The sequence below is a fragment of the Dromiciops gliroides genome, chromosome X, assembly GCF_019393635.1.
Source record: "Dromiciops gliroides isolate mDroGli1 chromosome X, mDroGli1.pri, whole genome shotgun sequence".
NCBI lineage: Eukaryota > Metazoa > Chordata > Mammalia > Microbiotheria > Microbiotheriidae > Dromiciops > Dromiciops gliroides.
The window spans coordinates 50510037-50516036 of record NC_057867.1 but is presented as its reverse complement, the minus strand read 5'-3'; positions in this window follow the sequence as shown (position 1 = coordinate 50516036).

The following is a 6000-nucleotide window of genomic DNA, read 5'->3' as shown; positions in this document are numbered from 1 at the left end:
CTCCTGTTTCTCACTTACTGAATGTTCATTTGGCCCTCATCGACAAAGATCTTCATTTGTCTTTACCTATAGAAAAATCCAGGTGTGAAATCCAAGAATGACAAAGAATTTCCAGAGAGTTTATTCCAGAAAAATCAGTCACTTATCCCCTGGCCCTGACATGTTCACTCTCCCTACAGAAGCTCTCTCTCCCATAGCTGAACAGACAAGGAAACCTGAGGCATTCCCTTTACTAAAGAATAGAGAGTGTCAGGCAAACTCCCCATATCAAGTGATTTCAAAAGACATTGGATTCTAAACATATCCTGGGACATCCTCTAATCTGAACTCCAAATTTGGAGAAAATGAAATGCAAATGTCCTCTTCCCTGTGCCCCCAAAAGCACTGACACAATCCCACTCTGCCCATACTTTTAGCTGAAGTTTGTGCAGTTTCCAAGGCTCACCCCCTAGAACTCTTAAAGTCTACCAAAACAGGAGAATGTCATCTACATTCACATTTCTTGGATAACTTCCTGGCCCACCTTCAGTCTATATCATTCAAGTGCGCCTGTTCATTTTTTATTTTTCCAATGCTGTATTAATTTCAAAAGACATTGTCTTCTTTTTTATAGTAATCACTGCTTAATATGAATTGATTTCTGCCCCCTCCATTATTCTCCATCTTTCTCATCCTCTCACCTGATATTTCATTTGTTATTGGTTGAAATTGCTTACAACCATGTTCAGGAGTCACCCACAATTCCCAGTGCTTCCCAAACTCCTTTTCTAAAGGAGGTGGAGGTAACTGAGAAGTTCATTTCACTTTGCCAAAGCTTCACTCCATCCTTGAAAGCATCCTCTCTTATCCTTAGAGAAGTTATATGCTTCATAACACAACGTAGGCTCTTAAACCTAAGATCTGCCTGCCTCCTTTCTTACCCTGGGATAAGGCAAAACATTAGGCTGACTTCCACAAGCCCTAAGTGGACCTAAAAGGTTCTCCATTAGCAAGTGTCAAGGCCAGGAAGTCCTGGTGAGACATGGGAAGAAGAATTGATGTAACAACTCTCAGTTCTCCCTTACTGTCAACTTTGGGAACAAATGCTTTCCAATAATTCCAAATGGGGAACAACTCCCCACTGGGGACATTCTATTTTGCCCACAGATGACCCCTTTTTGATTTCCTTGCCCCCTCCATTTCTCCTTTAATTTTAATTTGGCCTCCATTTTCAAACCCTTCCCTCATTTTTTGCCTATCCAGAGAACCAGACATGACAGCTAAAAATGAAGAAGCATTTCACTGAATGCTTTTCAGGAAGATCAGTTACATGTGAAGGGATGACAGGTTCCCTCATGTTCCAGACACCATTTCCAAGACCTGAGTGGCAACAAACAGTGCCACGTTTTGTCCAATTATGACACCATTTCTGGATACTAGAATGCAAAACGGGCTATCACTATCTATCGATTTGAAAGCAGATTCAGTTCCAAACATAGCCTTTCCCATCTTGTAATCTGAGATCAAAATATGACCTCCAAATGAAACCCATTGGCAGAAAACAACCAAACAAACAAGAAAATCCTACTTTATAAGCATGAAAGCACCTATATTCATACTTCAGCCTAAGTTCATGACTTTCAAACTTCCTTCCTCGTTTTAAAATATAATTTTCTCTTACTTTGATAGAACGTTTCCCTGTCATTCTTTGTATTTTTTATATCAATTTATTTTCAGTTTTCTGCATTTTGTCTTCCTTCTCCTGCTCACTATGCTTTCTGATACTTCAATACTTAATGGTTGCCTTCACATAGCACACTTACAGGAGTCACCCTCACATCCAACATCTTCCAATACACGTCTACTCCATTTCTACTACACTACTTTCCCTGTGGGTTCCAGCACCCCATAAGTGGATTGCCATTTACCCAGGCCTCTCTCCATCCTTTAAAGCATCCTCTCTCATGCCAGAGAAGAGATGGGTTTGATCACACATCAGAGGATGATCAGATAGTCTGAAATCCAAGGGCTTCCTGCCTTGGTGGCTACCCTGGGCTTAGGCTAAATATTTCGCACACTACCACATACCTATGTCAACAAGGTACATATGTAGCCACAAGATTCTCCTTTAGGGAGAATGAGGAAGTCAGGCAGTGCAGGTGACAACTAGGATGGGAAATTCCTGTAACACATCTCAAATCTCCATTACTTCCCACTTTAGGAACAAATTCTTTGACACAAACATAGCTGGCCAAGAGCTGCCCACAGGGGACATTTCATTTTCCTTACATGTGGCCAGGGCTGACTGTCCTTTTCCCCCCACGTTGCTCACTTATGTTCTCTTCATTTCACCTACATTTTCACATATGTCCTTCATTTTTTACCTATCCAGAGAGCCAGATGTGATATTTTAAAAAACAAGCGTTTTATTCAAGGCTTTTCAGGAAGATCAGTGACATGTAAGGTGACACTGCCCGTTTCATTCTTATTCCATACACAATGGCCCAGACCTGAATAACCCACAAGAAGTACAGCCTCGTATCCACTCATGATGCCCTTACTTAAAACTACAATGTGAATCAGGCTTTCAATATCAATATCCATTCATTTGAAATCAAGTGCAATTCCAAATTTATCCTTTTCCATCTTCTAAACTGAGACTGACAAGTACAATGAAAATCAAACATCCTAGGCATGAAGGAAGGAAGGAAAGGGAGAGAGAGAAAGAATCCTTTCTGTGAAGCCACTGACAAATACTTTTGCATTGTGGAAGGTCTCTGATAGGGGAGAACTGGGCCTAGTGTTTTGTTTTGTTTTGTTTTTCCCCTTTCAGTTAATACTTGTATTTATATCACATGTAATTTTGCTTTTTGTCAGCAGATGTCAGAATTTCTCCACTAAAAAATTCCTTCCCCACACTACTCCCCCCCCTTTCTTTCTGCAGTTTTAACCGTTGGCCATTAGATGGTAGCATTACCACAGGAAAGGCCTCATCCATGGCCTGTGTTTCACTTTTGAAGCCTTTTTTCTCTCCCAGGAAGGCCTGCCCGACACAAAAGGTCCTACAAGAGCTTTAGAGGAACAAAGCACCTCTCTTTGCACCTCACATGGATATTTTTCTACCCAATTCCATGACATTTCATTCATGGTGACATGCCAGTTTGCTATCTGCCAATTCAATCCAATATAACAAGTATTTATTAAGCACCTACTACATGCCAGGCACTTTTCCAAGCACTGGAAAGCTAAGGGCAAGACAGAGACCCTCCGTACCCAGAAGGGGCTTCCATTCTCCAGGGCTCTGGAGTTCACATCCCACCCCTGACACTAACCCATGCACCCTTGGCCACAAGTCATGTTTCTTCTCTGGGGCTCCATTTCTTTTCTGTACAATAAAGGGATTGGACTACACGGACTGTGCTGGAGAAACACTAGGGGTGCACCTTAAAAGGGAGCAGAACTGTCCTCAAAGCCCAGTGGATGCTGCATTCAAAGGCTTTAGCTACTGGCAAAAGGTAGCATGAGGGGTCACTGGCTCCTTTTGTTCACTGTCAGATGGGTCTATGAGTATTTCATTTTGTTCCATAATTCTGGACCCTGAAATATTCAATAGGCTTGGGTCTGGCCTGGCCCACAACAGGCTCTGAAGTCCCTTCCAGCTCTGGAGCTCAGATCCCATGTATGACCTTGAACAAGTACTTTGATCCCCTGGCGCTCAGTTTCTTCTCCTGTACAATGAAAGGGCCAGCCTCGCTGGCTTCTGAGGTCCCCTCCAGTTCTCTGGTCCTCTGAGCCTATGTAAACAGATAAATACATACACAGATACTTGGGGGCTGTTGTGGAGGAAGTGCAGGGCAGAGTCCCTCCAAATCGAAGAGATTTCAAATGAGCCTGTTTATGGGTCACATTGTGCTGTTTGCATCAAACCCAGGCACTCTTCAGGGCCTTTGGGAAGAGATGTGCACTGCTCCAGGGAATAGCCTGACCTCCCATATAGCAAAGACCAAGTATAGGAAAAATGCTAATGTCCAGATGATGACATCATAATATGGAGCCAGCAACTTAGGCCAACAGGAGGCTAGGACAATGACTTGAGCAGACAAAGGTCTTCTCTGCTTGATACATTAAGTTTCAAAGACAAATTCACTACCTCTTATGGGAAAACTAGCTTACAAACACGCCCCTGTCTCTCAAAAACCCCCTTACTTGATCCATCCATGTAACCTATTGTTCCCTCCCTCCCTCTCTGTCTCTCTGTCTCTCTGTCTCTCTCCTCTTCTGTGGTCAAACTCCTTGAGAAGACTCTAGAATTGGAGGCTTCCACTGCCTCTCCTCTCATTCTTTTTACCTCTTTACAGTCTGGCTTCCAAACTCATTATTCAACTAAATCTGCTCTCTCCAAAGTTACCAGTCATCTCTTGATTGTCAAATCATTAGCTCTGGCCTTTTTTCAATCCTCATCCTTAACCTCTCTATATATACATTGTTGATCACTCTCTTCTCGATGCTCTCTTTTCTCTAGGATTTTTTGGTTTTGTGTGTGTGACATGCTCTCTCCTGGTTATCTCCCTACCTGTCTGACTGTTCTTTCTCAGTGTCCATTGCTGGATCTTCATCCAAGTCATGCCCCTAACTGTTTGTGTCCCAGGCCTCTCTCCTGAGATCTCTTCTCTTGTCCTATTTTTTATTTCATTTGGTGAACTCATGGGCTCCTATGGATTCAATTATCATTTCTATGCTGATGATAGTTATATCTACTTATCTAGACCTTACTTCTAACCCTGAATCCCACATCTCCAATTGCCTATTAGACCTTATCTTAAACTCAACATGTCCGAAAGCTAACCTATTATCTTTTCTCTGACTCTCTCTCCTTTTTCTTGTTCAGTCGTGTCAGACTCTTCATGACCCCATTTGGGGGGGTTTTTGGCAAAGATACTAGTGTGATTTGTCATTTCCTTCTCTAGTTCATTTTAGAGAAGAGGAAACTGAGGCAAACAGGGTTAAGTGACTTGCCCAGGGTCACCCAGCTAGTAAGTGTCTGAGTCTAGATTTGAACTCAGGAAGACTCATCTTCCTGACTCCAAGCCTGGTGCTCTATCCACTTCACCATCTAGGTGCTCCTCTTCTTCCTTCTCTTCCTCAATTTTCTTTTCCTGTCAAGGGCACCACCATCCTTTCACTCAGTGTTACAACCTAGGTGTCATCCCCCACTCCCCACTTTCTCTCACCCCTTCTATCCAATGTATTGCGAAGCACTGTCAGTTCTACCTTCTGTATGCATTTCTTGTACACAGCCTCTTTTTTTTCTCTACCCCCAGGTATTGCCTGCATAATACCTGCATGGGCCTTCATTACCCCCTTCTCCAGTCCACCCTTCATTCACCTGACAGACTGGTCTTCCTCAAACACAGGTCTGACCATGTCACTCTGCAATATGGGTGAGCCCCAGTGGCTCTCTATCACCCTCAGAATCAAATAGAAAACCTTCTGCTTGGCATTGGAAGCCCTTCATAACCCAGCCCCCTTCCATCTTTCAGTTTTCTTAGCCCTTACTTAACTCCACCTACTCCACGATCCAGCCACTGGCTCTGGCCCCTGCCACTTCTTACACAAAACTCTTCCACTTCCCCACTTTGGGCATTTTTCACTGGCTGGCCCCCATCCTTGGAGTCCACTCCCTCCTTTTCTCTGTCCAACTCTTACACTCCCTCTCTTCCTTCAAGCCCCAGCTAAAATCTCAGGTTCCTCAAAAAGCCTTTCCTGACCCCCCCTTCATGTTGATTATCTCCAATTAATCCTGTGGATAACTCACTTGTTCATAATTGATTGCATGTTGTTCCTTCCCTCTTCCCCCTGTTAAGGGGCTAAAATTCTAGCTAGTCTGTCTAAAATATCGAATGAGTGGTCGCCAATAAATTATAAGCTTCAGCAAGAGTTAGGCTTTTAAGCATTTATTAAGGAGAATAAGAATTTGGTAAAGAGAGAAGAAAAAGGCCTACATTCATCTATCTATTAAAG